The sequence below is a fragment of the Molothrus aeneus genome, chromosome 10 (genome assembly GCF_037042795.1).
Source record: "Molothrus aeneus isolate 106 chromosome 10, BPBGC_Maene_1.0, whole genome shotgun sequence".
Lineage (NCBI taxonomy): Eukaryota > Metazoa > Chordata > Aves > Passeriformes > Icteridae > Molothrus > Molothrus aeneus.
The window spans coordinates 15,367,556-15,382,870 of NC_089655.1; the positions used below are offsets into that span (position 1 = coordinate 15,367,556).

Consider the following 15,315-nt stretch of genomic DNA (forward strand, 5'->3'; position numbering starts at 1 on the left):
AAAATAGCAGGTCTCTCAAGAGGCTGATCTATATACAAGGTACCACCAGATCTGGAAATGACCCAGATAAAGAGAATAATGGATATATGCGGTGGCCTTCCAGAACACAAGATTGCAGAAAGTGGTATGCCTAACAGTCTCTTGGTTTGGGGAAAAAATAAAAAAAGGAAGGACTACTGGTATTACTGGTCAGGATGCTGAAGACACAGGAAAAGAAATAGCAATGACCTTCTGGAATTCACTAGTACTACAACAATATAACCAAGACAAATATTGCTAGACCGACAGAACATCAAACACAATGTTAGTCTGGCCCTGGTCTTGACCTGTCACTTTTAAGCTAAACCTGCTCATGCTGCAGCAAGGAAAACACTGAAGGTCAGCTCTGCAAGGTGCTCAGTGCTTTCACCAGAAGTCAGATAGTTGTACAAGCTCCTTGTTTGTTAGACGATGCAAGAGAGAGATGCAGAGTGAGAGGGAATACATGCATTTGTGAATCAGCAAGTACTACTGTGTGTTGTGGTGGCAAGAGAGGAAAGCAGGGAGAGATCAAACAAGCAGGACTGGCTATGCCTTGAGCTACACTGAAAGCTTTTCTTGAGGTTTGCTCTTTCAGTGTCATCCCCAGGAGGAATTTTGGGCTTGCTGCACTGTCAGGCTGCCCTAGCCTTTTGACTAAGACAAGGTAGGGGATAAACTTACATGCTGTGTGGGCAGTGCTGTCCCTTAATAAACAACACAACCAAAGGATTAATTGAGATAATGTTTTACTAAAGGCGGCTGGTGACCGCTGGCTGTCCCCTTTCCCTTGTGCTCTGAAACAAGCAGACAAGGCAGCTGCACTCTGCTGAGCAAACACACACACTCCAACCCACCCTGTTTGCTCTGCTCACTGCCCTGCGCCTGGGCATCCCAGCCAGAGAGGCAATGTCATTCTGAAGCATCACTTGAAAGGCATCAGAACTTCAGCTCCTAGGCTTACCAGTGGTACCCAGCAGCTCCCAGGAGGACAGACAGACATGGCCCTTTCCCTGAGAGATTCTCTGAGAGCCTAGTGAAGCAGGAACAAAGAAAAACTGAGAGACTCACTGAAATTTGGATTTGGCGGTTTGGATGGCCTCACACAAAACCCCACAAACCTTACAGGTGCCATTACAACTTCCCCTTTTCAGGGGAAGCACAGACCACTGCGTGTCAAAAACCTCTGGGTTCACTTCCCCCACTTCAACACCACTTTCTCTTTGGACTTGGTCATGTTAATTAACCCAAACAAGGTATGTTTTTTGCATCTGCATGATAAGCAGCTGCCCGCTCAGAGGCATTCTTATGGTCCTTCACTGCTTGCACACAGTAATGTCCAGGCTTCTTCCCTGGGGGGAAGATTTCATGATCCCACCAGAGTTCCTATGAAAGGAGAATGAACCATCTGAATTGCTCATGCCTGGGGCAAGCAGGTTGATGGGGGAAACCAGTGTGAAACAGCTCATCCACAGTAACCCCCAGGGAAAAGGAAGGTAATACAGGGTCCAAGCTGTCAAACCAAGCTCATGAATTCTTTGTGCTAAAGGCTGACATTAGGCCACTCAAATACCATGTTTTGATTAAAAACAACTCATTGCACATATTCAGCTGAAGGCCATAGGAGTCAGTCCTCAGCATTAGTACTTTAAACTTCATGAACAGGAGGCACAAAAGAGCAGAAATCATGGATGATGAGCCAACACTGAGGACATGGGTAGAATCCTAGAAGTGTTAATATCCAGCTGATATGTGTCTACACACATGTGCATGCATCCAGGTGTTAATATCCCACAACAAACCTCCAATTAAGCCTATATCAGCAATTGCCAAGTTGCTTCTTTTTGTCAGGTAGATTTTTGTATTAATTCCTGCAGTCCCACAATTTGAGTCCTCACAGTTCTCCCAGCACTCAAATCACTTGAGCTTCTGCCAATCTAGAACTACACAGTGACAATCACACAAGTCTGAGGAAAGCCACACACCTTGGCTGAGGAATTGCAATCTCCTGCAATTCAAGTGAAAAATCAGTGTTGGGAAAGAAAGGCATCTGCAGAACAGCTGAGGCAGATATGAGCTGATATGAAACCATGAGTAATAAACTCTCATCAGCAAAAGCTCAGTGTAGCTGTCTTGCTCACTGTCATCACAATGCTCTGGACCCTGTATACTGACCCTTGTATATATTCATCACTGAGGAGGAGTGAACAGCTGCCTCTTGTGCAGAACATAAGAGAAGCAGGGAAAAAACTGACCAAGAAAAATAGGATGTGAGATTCAGAGAAATCCTTCTGGGAAAAATCAGGAGTAAGGGGCTTGGAAAGAAAGCTTAGGAAGAAATGTATATCTGTTAAAAGGGCCCAAATTTTCAACATTATTTCTGCTTTGTATCTGTGAGGATGCATGTTCACAACCAACCCCTCCTGATACCTGCCTTTACTCTCTACCTATACTGCCAACAGTCCTTTCTGATGAGGTTCACATCACTGGCAGCGTCTGTTCAGAATCAGCCCCAATCACTCACAGCCCACTCTGAATGCTACAGAAAACCTCCCCAGAAATGGCTTAGTTTCTACTGCAGGGTGTTATTTACTTGAGCTGTTCTGTTGAAGCACTCCTCTTCCTTCTTCTTTATAAGAACTCACACAGGGACATCTTCCTACATGTTAAGTAAAATCTCTGTTTGCTTAGAAACAATGTCTCACAAAAGAAAGTACTGAAAAATGTTATGGCTGGTAACCAGCAGGGATAAGGTGTTGATTCCCCTAGAGCTAACCATAAAGTCACTCTTGTACCAGGAACAGGTTCAATGTGTAATTGTTTTAGGGAGGCAGGAAATACAAGAACAGAAAAGGCTACTCTGTGATTTACTCGGTTTCCTAGTTGTTGCTTGAGAACCTCAGATGACAATACTATGTTAGCTTCTGATCTATACTCCCAGCTGTTGCTAAATCAACAGAGTTGCTCCAAAGTCAATACTGCCATAGTGACATCACTCTGATCCAATATACACACTGCAAAATGAAAACCTGTACATTACAACTCAAGAGCCTTCGTAGGATAGACCAAACTCACTGCTAAAATGTTATTCTATACAAATTCCGTGTATGCGCTTCATATATGAGGTGTCGTATCTGATGCGGCTTTTTTGGATGTCTGCTTGTTTCCATTCCTGGTTTCTCATCTAATTCCAGCAACAGCTGGAATTACTGTACAGAGATAGCCTGACTCCAGCTGCAACACAGCTCCTTCCATAAATTAGTTTGTTTTAAAGCCTTCTAAAACCAAATGGGGCATAACATGGCCACCAAATGTCTGATGAACCATCCCAGACTGAAGACCAAAGGAAACTGGTTGAACAATCCTGAACACTGGGAAACAACATTTATCCTCTTCCTCATTTCCCACATTCTTTGTATCTGGTTCCCCATAAAACATGCAGATGCTTCAGTTAAAGGAAAGCTGAGGATGTCAGTAGTCATGCCTGATCTCACTGGCCTTCCCTCATGCTTGGCAACAAAATAAAACAGGGACTTAAGCCACAGTGAGGCACTGCATATTTCTGCTCTAAGCACACACTCAGCACATGGGAGAGTGGGCCACATTTATCCTAAATCCCACCAAAGCCCCTAGATCCAGACAAGGTCACAGCTCTGTACTGCTCCTCAAGGAATGTATATACCTCACCCTCCAAATGTTGACTTATGCATAAAACTGTATGACTTGATTAAATAGCTCATTCTCCACCTCTGGGGGAACCTTTTTTATCTGCCTGGAACAGGTCCTTGCTTTCCGTCTGTCACTGAGGGAGGAGAAAGCCATGGGGCTGCTACCCATATGAGCCTGGCTGAGTTACTTTCTCCCTCTGTGAGTTTGGGGAAATGACCATAACAGCAGAATATTGCCATAAGCTTTCAGAGGCTCTGTGAAGAATTTAGTTGAGATTCGCAAGAGAGCTCTCATAATATAAAACACTACATAAATGCTAAAAGTTAACTGTTGTTAATAGCCACAGATTTAAGAGAGATCTTTCTTTCATTTACATACAAAGGTACAGAAATATCCTTCATTTCAAATAACCACTGTGCCTGCTGTGAGAGGCTCTGCAAATGATTTTCACTGCCTTTCACACAGAAAATAGGAACACTACTTTGCATTTATAGACTTTAAAACTAATTTGCAGACAATCAAGTCTTGAAACCCCCACTGTGATACAGGAGGTAAACATTATACCTGTTTCAGAGAGGAAACTAAGAAGGAAAAAGGTTAAACCCCCAAGTCTAAAGCCAGAAATGAGACATTTGAGAAATCAGGCATGCTGGTAAGGTCTATCTAGATGCACAAGTGCTCACCTGTTGTTCTTACTAACAGTTAACTCTTCTGCTCTCAAGGTTCTAAACATCAGGGTGCACATGCCATATGGGGAGAATGACCACCACTTTTATCTGTATTGCCACCATATTTAATCTTCTGCAGATACTTCTGTTGACCACAGAGTGTGCCTGGAATTGCATGAGGCCATTTATTCCATTTTCTAACATGTGTGGCAGCAGAAAATTGCTGACAACTAAAAGTTAACCAAACATTTATTTTTAGAACCCAAATCCAACGTTATAGTGTCTGGACTCATAACTACCCATTTCTCCAACATTAAGCTGAGCTACCACATGAGAAAATTGCAAGAATGATAGTATTTCCAGGCATATTGAATCACTGTCCAACATCTAAATTAGGAAATAAAATAATTTCTCAGCAACTGGCAGCACAGTGGGAGGCAAAGCTTGCAGGAACTCGTCTTGTGTTCAAAAATCCAGGTTTTTACTTTAAAACAGGTTCCTCACCACTAAACACAGGGTTCTTTAATTTCCCAGCGACAGAAAAACAATTAGGTTCCATGGTATTGAATTTTTGGCATTATCTAGTATTTAGAACAATTACTAAGCATCACTAGCAGAATTATAATGGTGATAACCAGGGAGTAGCAAGAGCAGCACCATGGAGACTTAGGAACATGTATCATATTTTAATCTGATCCATCCTAGACAAGTGCTGTGGTCCCTGACTGGAGGCTCTTCCTGACCAGTCCTTGGAGAAAGATGACTACGAACCTCAACCCTGCCTACAGCAGGAATTCCCAGCCCAAGTGAGACCACCTTAGCTTGCTTCCTCAATGGCCCACAGGAATGCTAATGTGAAAGAGTAAAAAAGTCTCTGTAAGAGTGGGGTTTTTTTGCCTTTTTTCATTTGCATACAATTATTTTTCCCCCTTGGACGTGCAGGCTCCACATAATGAATTTAAGCTTCTGACAAAAGGCTTTCCTAGATCAGAGGAAGTACAGCTCAGACGTAATTTGCCAATGCTTGGGATTTGCACACTGAAAGCCACAGATCTCCTGTCCAGTATAGCTCTTTCCTCGAGAGGAGAAGCTGCCTATGCTGCCTCAGTTAATAATTAACTCCTAAATGGAAGCAGAAGGGTTGATGAGGGTGATGAAGGTTTACGACTGCATGTCTGTATCCTTTCTAAAAGGAGAAACAGATGTTTTCAACCACCACAAATTTCCATTCCACAGATCTCTTGCTCTGGCTGTTACCTTGGGGTAGTGACTTCCAAATGCTGTATTAAGAAACAAAAAAATTAATTGTTTTGCTGGAAGGTTCAAGAGAGAGTCTGGGGCAGAGTCAGAGATTGAACACATTCTCTCACACAGCAGCTTAGAAGGCAGAAGACAGCATTGGAAAATCCTGTCCTAATACTGCTTTTTTGCTGGTAATCAGGGTCTCCACGATTGCCAGTTCAATTGGAGAAGAGCCCTGGAAATTCTTCTGCTTTGTCAGCGACATGGTCTCAAGCAAATCCTTGTCTCATCTGTCAAAGTACAATCTGGATGCTTTCACTAGCATTAATTTAAATTTCTAAACAAACACCAGACCCTACCAACTTGTGTAATGATGAAGAAGTTAATTTTATCTGAGATGTTTGGGTTTCCTTCCCTCTTTTGTCTCCCACTTTAAATTAATGCCATCTTGATTTAAAAAAAAAAGGCCAGGGGGCATTTTTGAGTGCTGCCTGCAGATATGCATTTGTATGCTTTTTCCATCTTTTAACTAACAAATAGGAGGAGGAAAAAAAAGTTAATTTTGCTAGCAGCCTGCTGTGATATAAATAAAAATAATAGGTACATTCACAGATTTTGAACTTTTTTACAGCGCGGCTGCAAAAAGCAATTTTAATTTATAACCACGGATTCTTGCAAAACATATAACGAAGACATAATAAAATGGAATGTTTATCCTGTGGCTCCCATTAGACCTCCGTTCGATGGTTGTAACTAATGACTTGTTTTTCCACTTTTGTATTGGAAGCCTTATTATTGGGCTGCACAGAGCATACCTTATTTGATTTCCCTAGCAAGGTCTGCACCTCTTGCTGAAGCCTGCAATTAGATGTTCATGAAGTAATATTAAAAAGCTGCATAATCACATCTGTAGCCAAAAATTAAAAAAAAAAAAAAAGAAAAAAGCCAGTAACAAGCCAGCTCTGTTTGTATAATATTATACTGAGTACAATAGACTAATGTTCACTCCAGTGCATGTGTCCTTTTGACTAACCACTTCTATCTGACAACCTTTTTTTGGCAACAGAACACATTGTACTTTTTGGATAATTGACTGTGGAATATAATGTTGTTTATTCAAAAGCAGGTCACACAGAACTGAGCTTCCAGTTGTCTTTATCCCTCTACCTTTCTTATCTTCATGCTGTTTAAATTTCTGCTGAATTTCTTTTAATTACATATATGGTTTTAAATGCTGTTCTGCATTTATTCAGTAGAAGGTGACCTGATAGTGAAATGCTACAGAAAGGTGGGTGGGAAGCTGAATTCAGATTTGAAAACTATATTTGGCCATATTTATTGGTGAGCAATGTCATGAAGAAACAAACACAAGGATGTACAATCCCAACACCCTCTGGTACCTACAAGGCCATGCTTGCCTGCAGTACAACTGCATTACTTCTCTGTACTGAAAAATCTACTAGAGAGACTCATCCACCACTTGCTCAGTGATCTGGAAATTCTACAGCAGCAAAAGGCCTAATTTTAAGCCTAAGCCTTAGAGGACAAGAACCCTGAGGGAAAGTGATGTAGAAACACGTAAAAGTTGTGAAAAATCTAGATGATGGGAAATGCAGTTGGGAAAACGGGTTCAGGAGAGAGTCTTAACTGAAGTATTCAAATGAGGTCATGCAAGAATTGATATGTTTCTAAAGCATGTTTTTGGGATGCAGTCTGTGGAAAGAGAGGTTACAAGTAAGTATTGCATAATAGGAGGGGGGAAGGATTTTGATACAGAAAGGAGCAGAAAAGCAGCCTTCTAACACAAGCTGGACAAGGAGATGCAGGGCAACTTTCTGATGCCGATCATCAGATCAGGAAAACACAACTGCCACCTGAATCTTTGAGTCTCTGAGATAAACACAAAACAGAGATTTACAAGAATACAAGTGTTGCAGGATACTTCCTCACAGAGATTTCTTCTGTTGGCTGAGTTGGACTGCAAAATAAAACCTTCCAGGCTTCCTGATGACAGCCTAGAAGGAATCCACCAGTGACATATACACAGCAGGAGCTTCCCTGTACACTTAGGCTATTTTTCTCCATGGAAAAGGCATGAGTTTTCATTTTAAGTTCTACTGCAGCAACAACAGAAAGAAAGTGATTCATTTAATGAACAACCAGTTCTCAGAAACCTGGAGGAAAATCCTGAAAAAAAGATTCTTCAGGTGTTGGTAAATTAGAGTCTAACTAGACAATAATAGGATGAAAATTATGATAGCTAATCTGTATATTATAGCTCAGGTGTGGTTCCATTTTATTGATGACTATACTAATCCTAATAAGTCAGGTTAAGTTACAGCCGACTCATCTGAGGAAATTTTGTTTGTTTGTTTAGAAAAATATTTAATTGGGAGGACAAGTGATACTGACAGTAAGAGTAATTCATTTGTCTGTGCTAAACCACACTGTGGAAAATCCTTGCTAATGCTACATTGATCAGCTAACACACAGCAGCTTCACCCTTCTAATTTGTTTTGTGTAGCTGATTTTAGATGGCCCGTTTCAATCCGGACTATTTTGAGGAGCCATGTGAAACTAAGTCACTGCCCTATTAGTGTGGATAAAGAGACACATGAATATTACTCTGCCACAAGCAAGACGTAGTTCATCTGATATTTCTTCCAGCAGAGAGAATACATTGCGTCTGGAACAAAGAAGAAAATGTGACTGGAAAGTTTAGAGCCCTAAATTAATTCCCTAGACAAAAAGTTGAGGCATCATACTCATAATACCATGTTATGTAACTTGCTGTGGAGCCAGGCAGCTACTAAGTGAAATAGTATAAGTTATAAAAACAAAATATTGTTGTGAAAACAATTTTACAGCTTTATAATTCACTATTATTTTCATTTAAGAACAAAACTGTCAGTGTAATTGCAGATTCTGTTTGCCTTGCAGGAGTTCTTTCAGCCTGTGATAGGAAACCTCTTTTTTTTTTAAACTTTTTTTTCCCCCAAAGGCTGCTATTAAATTTACTATATCATGTTTCTTTATAGTTATTCAGAGGTAAATCTTAACAGGAAGCCCATTATGTGGAGGCCAAAGTTAGTTTAACACCAGAACATTTATGATCACTAAATGTAACCATATATTAGCAACTGCTTCATACCATTATTCTTGGATGAAACAAATATTATATCAGCCAACATTATAGACTACTTTGTAATCTTTACAACTGAATATCTATTTTTGGTGGTATCTTCATGGCTGGCACTGCTCACTGTGCGCCATGACAGTTGTCTAACTTGCCTGCTCATTCAAGTACTAGGCTCAAGAGCCTATCTATGCACAACCATCCCCATGCAGGGAAAAATTATTCATCTTTTAAACTGTACACAGCCCCCTGCACAAAGTGGTGCTTCAGTAACAAACCATTACTATTTTATCTGTATGTGTGCCATTAAAAACTGGATTAAGACTGCAAATATGCCTCACAGACGTCAGTGGGAAAAACACCCAAATATAGGAAGATCCACTCCAAATGGCATGGCCAAAATAGGACATCATCCAAAGCATCATCTATGCTGTCACTGTTGTGAGCAGAGTGATTTCTCTTAACACTGGCATTATCATCAGGTCATAGGCCCAAAGAGTTTCACACCCACAGGGCATCCAGTGACCCTTTCACCTCAAACAGAAGAGCCACCAAATGACACCAAGATGTTCCATATCTCCTTGTTCTGCCCTACTCTCCTAATCAATCGGTGCTTAACCTTGGACAAACCTTCTCTACACATTCAGGTTCTGGCTTCCTTGCAATAAACTTGACAATGACACAGAGGTTATCTGACAGAAGAACATCTTCCTCACACGTTCTGGTGCTTTGGTTTTGAAAGAATTACGATGTGGTTGGACTCGAGTGCATTTTTAAATGGAATGAACCAGCTCCTCCAGTAATCAGCAGCACCATCACACTCAATAGCCAGAGTCTACCTGCAAATTAAGTAGCACTCACTTTTATGGGTGCTGCTTTCTGTACTGAAAGCTGTAAAGCAGTAGCAAGGCCAACTATCCTTGTCACATCATGCCACAGAGCAGGCTGCCCCTTAGAGACCTGAGCTCAGGCAGCCCCAGGGCTCGGGCAAGCCCCACTGCTGGAAACCAGCCAGCCCCCCTGTCCGATGCTAAGTATACACTCACTGCATCGTATAACCTCAGACACAAAATTCTTATATTAGCCTGTAACACAGACTGGCAGGATCTCTCAAGGTAGATGCTTGGTTATCAAGAGTTAACTACCACAGAAGCAGAGCCCTTGATTAACTTCAAGGTTGTCCCATGCCTTATCATGTGTGGAGGCATTGTCCTCAGCTTATTTTAAGAAGGAGCAAGAAAGAACATCCAGGTATTATGCCAAAAGCCTCTTTCTCAATTATTCCTCTTATATTTCTAACCCATTGTGGCTGACTAAAGGCTAAAGCTACAAAAGCTGCATCCTGAAGCTGTAAATTTAAGTTGGTTTTTCAGTATATGCTGACCTGACTTACTCCTGTAACTGCAGGCTCCCTGTTATCTTTAACTTCAAGGTAATTGTTTGGCAACTCTTTGTTTCACTATTTCAGGAAAACAAGTCAAATATATGATACCTAAGAGAAAAAACTGATTAATTGCTCTGTCATCAGCTGGTTCCTGCTAGTATAGAGAGTGCTTAAATAATAAAAATATTATACAAAGAACAAAGAGTAAAGTTCTCAAATGAACATGTTAAACACATTTTGAGCCAAGAAGTGGGCTCTTTCAAAAGTCTAGGATATAAACCAGACTGTGTCATATTCCTGCAGTCAGGATAAGGACACCATTCTGAAAATACGTCTTTGCATCTCTTGCCAGCACTTATTCACCTGAGAAAACCCACAACAATTTTCATGCAGAGATTTATAATAACTTGAAGAGGAAAACACTATTCTCAATGCCACAGTACCACAAGTCCTGAGCTTCTCATCTTATTGTTAGACACAACTGCCTTCTTTCCGCTCCTCCTCATTTTAACAGAAGCAACAGTATTTAATTTAATCCACCCAGAAGCAATGACAGAGTCAGCAGCTGATATACAGCTAGTGCTGGTTAGAACTCTGAATTACTGTTTTGTGAAGAATGTCAACATTTTGACATTTGTTGCTATTCTCAGGGTAGAAAGGAACTGCATATTCATCTGGAAATTTTGAAATGTCACACTGAACTTGCAGATTCAACTCTGAATTTCAGAATTTCACATTCTATTTCATTTTACATTGGCTTTCAGGTTTTTTTAATTCATTAAATGCCGAAGTAGAATATTTTAAATCACCCTTTTTAATTTTACTTTGGTTTGCTTTATTTGAACACATTAAAACTATGGGAAGCCACTGTCCTGCACTGACAGAAAACAAAACTTCAATCATTATTTTTTCACTGTCTCCAAATTCCATCCATTGAAAATTTTTGATACGTGACTTTTGTGAAGACACTTAGGTGAAAGCATAAAATTTTGGGTGAGAAGACACTTTGGGGGGAGGCAAGCAATGCAAAGCAAGCTGCCTGCCTTTCTCCACAAGTCAAAAGCAACACTAGGAAGGAATATATCCCTGTGACAGCAGGAGGGAATCTGGCAGACTGCTTTTATTCATCTGCAGAGAAGAAAAAGTTTCTAGTCGCTAAATTAACAGAAAACAGCAAGAGAATTAGTCTCAGTTCAAACACAAATGCCAGAGGTATCTCCTTTATGTGAGAGATGGCAGACTGTAAAAATTATTAAATCAGTGCAAGAGAAGGGCATCAGTCATAGCGAAGGGCACTGGTGAGCAGATGTTTCTGAGACAAAGATGAAACTTCCAAGCGAATGTCTCCATCACAGGTATTAAATCAGTGGAAAAACTGACAAAAGTTGTGTAAAATGAGAAAACAGCGAGCCATCACAGTCCCTTTTGGGCACTGCAAGCTGCAAGAGACCATGTCAGGGCTGGCTGCAGCAGGCAGCAAAGAAATCACCTCCAGCAGTGCGGAAACCACGCAGTGGCTGAGGTCCGCTAGTCATGAGCAGCCACCACCACCTAAGCCACAAGCATGAGCTGCCTCATTAAACCCTCCTGGTTTGCAGCTGTCTCCCCATTTTTCATGGTGCTCCCCTGGAAAGGTGTGCAAAACTGAAGGGTTGTCTGAAGAGGAGGCCATGCTCCACATGCACTGATGCCTGTACAGGTGTGAATGGAGGTACTGCAACTTGTGGCTGAGCAGGTTAAGGAACTTGGGTGCTTGTGCCATGTCAGGGAGAACAGACACAGCTACCAAAGGGACACTGCTCCCTTTCTCCTCCCTCTCTCCTTTGCAGCAAATCTGCAACAAAGAAACGCGGATCTGGATGCTGTACTAAATCAGAGCTACAAGACACTTCTGTCCTCACCAAAGTGTTAAATTGCTGTCAAGAGATAAATGTTTTTGTTACAATTTCCACCATTTTGGACCAGAGCCACAAAGCTGTCTCAAATGGCTTCAGTGGTACCTAGTCTAGATGTTGAAAACATGAAAGGTCCCTTTAGGAAGGAATGTGCTTCCCAAAGCCTATTCAGGAGAATAGTTGGGATCTAGAAAGAACAGATATCCCAGAGCCACCCCTCAAATACACCAGGAGATACATGAGGACCCTAAAAGGTCCACAGATCTAGCTGGGACATATGATGGTGTCTCAAAATGCTCAAACATGACAAAAACCAGCGAAAAGACCTAAAACTATTTGGAGATATGGGAACTAACAAGGGTTTTCGGTGTCTTAACCAGTCCAGCACAGAAACATTTGGTCATATATGAGCTGGTCGGTGGTGGGAGTTTACCAGTCCTGCTTTGGCCACAGGGCAAAGCCCTGGGAATATTCTACATCAGAAACTGGTTTTGTCATATGTCTACTATGGACATGTTTGTGCCAGAAATGAGCATACCTAATGAGCCACCCCAACCTGGTGCCCTCTGCCCTTTGGGAGAGGAGAAGTTAAAGAGAGAGGCTTCAGATTTTGACTTGGTCTGAGCAGGCACAGCAAGAGCATGAGAGGAGCCAAATGGTCTCATGAGAACACTGCTGCTGTTGCTACATAAGTCCCCACCACCCACCAGCCAGAAGAGAAAGCTCCTGAGGTTTTTTTGGCTGTTGAAGCACATGAAGGTTTAAATGAGGACATGCACTCCACCAGGTCATTTCCTAACTAGGACTTGGGCACTCATGCTGGACAGGGTGCTGCATTAAAGACTAAAATGCCCAGAGGCTTCACATGCATGACTCTCACCCCATAAGTGGCCCAAGGACAGAATGCAATGTGGAATTGTGTGAGAGTAAAACTCATTGTTTTCAGCAGGCTTTAAGAACCAGTACAGATTATTTGCTGTTCCCATACCAATCCAGATTTATTTTGGATCAGCAGCGACTTCAACATGATTAGTACACAGCAAAAAAAACAGAGCCACAGTGTCATGAACCTCTTCCTAGCCAGAATGCCAAATATAAACCTTTTTTTTTTTACCCTTTAAAAACATGAAACAAATTTAATGAAAAATTTTGCCCTCACAGTGATGGATCATGGTATATGTTGGAATTAAGGACCGTGAACTTTTAATCCGAGATGGATTTGCTACAACATCCTTAATAATTTGCACACAAACTATGTTCAAGATTAGGCATGCAGTTTTCTGAATACATGTAGAAATTGTTTGATATTTTAAAACCATTCCCTTGCAAAAAGAAAAATTCCTAAAGGTCACCTTACATTTTATGTGAGATGTATTAATGCTTCTTACCCTTTCTGTTTCTTTAACTGAAAGGCCTCAAATCAACCTTGAAGTGGCAAAACACAAACAAATGCAGAATCATGTGTGTGTGCTGGAAAAGACGTTAACATTTACATGATAGCCAAATAAAATTACAGTGACAATTCTTCCTAACAGATACCTGGCTCTAACACAGCCTTTTTTCCCCCATTTAAATAAAATAATTCCCAAAGTCGATTTTATGAATGAGTTATTCTGCAAAGAAAGAGAACAGCATGTAGTAAGGCTGGACAACAGTGCTTTAAAGGCAAAGCCTGCCACCAATATGTTACAGAGGATTTGTAAGCTCAAAAGTGAAAAAGGTAAGAAAACAGCTATTTAGCAGGTTGGAAGACAAAGAAAGTTTCTGCAGGGATTTATCATCAAGCAGATGATAGTCTGTTCTGCAGAAGAATTGAAATTATTTTTTATACAGATACTTATGAAGTATTTCTGCCTGTGTATTTGCAAATGCCACGTGCACACACACCAACATGTATATACAAATATATATAGGCATACATGAAACCCCCAACTTGAGCTAAATTAAATTGTCCCTCCAGCTTTGTAATGCAAATGAGACTAACAGGCTTGTGCTGTTTGTGGTTTGAGATGATTTGCGTTTCCATAGAGATGCTGACTGAACTACAGTTTTAAAATTTTTTATATATATAAACCTACTTGTACCTATAAAAGTCTAAATATGGATCTGCTATACCTCAGCATTTCCTCAGTGACTCCACTGGAACCACAACCATTTACACCAGTTAAAGCTATGTGCAAATTTTCTGTCTTTCACTACTTTTCAATCTAAGCTCTATACCAAGTACCTGCAGAGCTGAGAGTTTATTGCTTCTCTCCCTGCTTCAAAGGTTCTTGTCAAGGAAAGGGAAGAAAAGAGAAAAAGCAGTTTCTTAGCTGCTTGTAGATAATATTTCAAGGACTTCTGTAATTTCTTGCCCTCTCTAAACTGCCTTGAGAAACATTTTTGCCTTTTAAAGTTCCCACTGTCAGGAAACCTGGAATTTAGGGAAGACCGTCTGTGTGCTGTTAGAGAAGGAAATGACAAAGGGACAGGCTTTCTGTTATGTATCAGAAGCTTTTTCCCATTTCCCTGTGAGCACCCTCAAACTCAAGAACACGGATGTGCTCAGACATGCCAAGGTGGGCCTGGGGAGCAACTGCATCACTGCTTCCCTACCTCACCGTTTGTGGAACCTCAGCTCATCTTACACAATGAGCGCCCCACAAAGCTAAAGCACCTCCTAGAGCCACATTAGAGATGGCCACCAGCAGAAGGGACAAAAGCCAGGCAGGATCAGCTTGGGCAGAGAAACCAGGCAGACCCACTTTAACTTTCTACTTCAAACTGACTTCACTTTATGAGGTCCAGGCACTTGTTGAAGTGGATGGCGGCCACCCGGTGTACCAACATCGGAGAGGAAAACCAGAGCCGAGCTCTGTGGGGACTCATTTCCATGTGGTTTCAGTGATAAGTGATCTTTGAACAGCGACACACCAGAGGACAACCTCCGCAATCACTCTGAACCACAATCAAAACCAGCCTCTCATGTACCTCCCATCTGCCTGAGGACAGGGAGGATTAATTGTTGAACCAGGTATGTCCACAAGTACATGAAGCAGCTCACACCCATCCTCTCACTTCATCTTGGGAGTGCCCAGAAGAAAAGCTTCCAGTTGAGCGATGCCTTACAGAGGCATGGCCAGGGAGCTCTTTGGGCAACAGCATGTCACAGGGACAAAGCCTCCCTCTCTCCCGTGGGCTGACACCATGCTTCCGTATGTGACACCATTTTACTACTTGAAGCTGACAGTTTTTCTAAGCCCCTGCAGAGGCTCTTTTCAAAGCAGATGAGAGCTCCCTATTCCAGCTTTTAAGAAGCCA

General features: G+C 41.5%; 1 protein-coding gene across 3 annotated transcripts in view; it reads right to left on the bottom strand.

Annotated features, from left to right (window-relative positions):
- The window catches only part of LPP (LIM domain containing preferred translocation partner in lipoma), a 318,878-nt gene that overhangs the window by 99,260 nt on the left and 204,303 nt on the right, over positions 1-15,315 (bottom strand). The window lies entirely within an intron of this gene.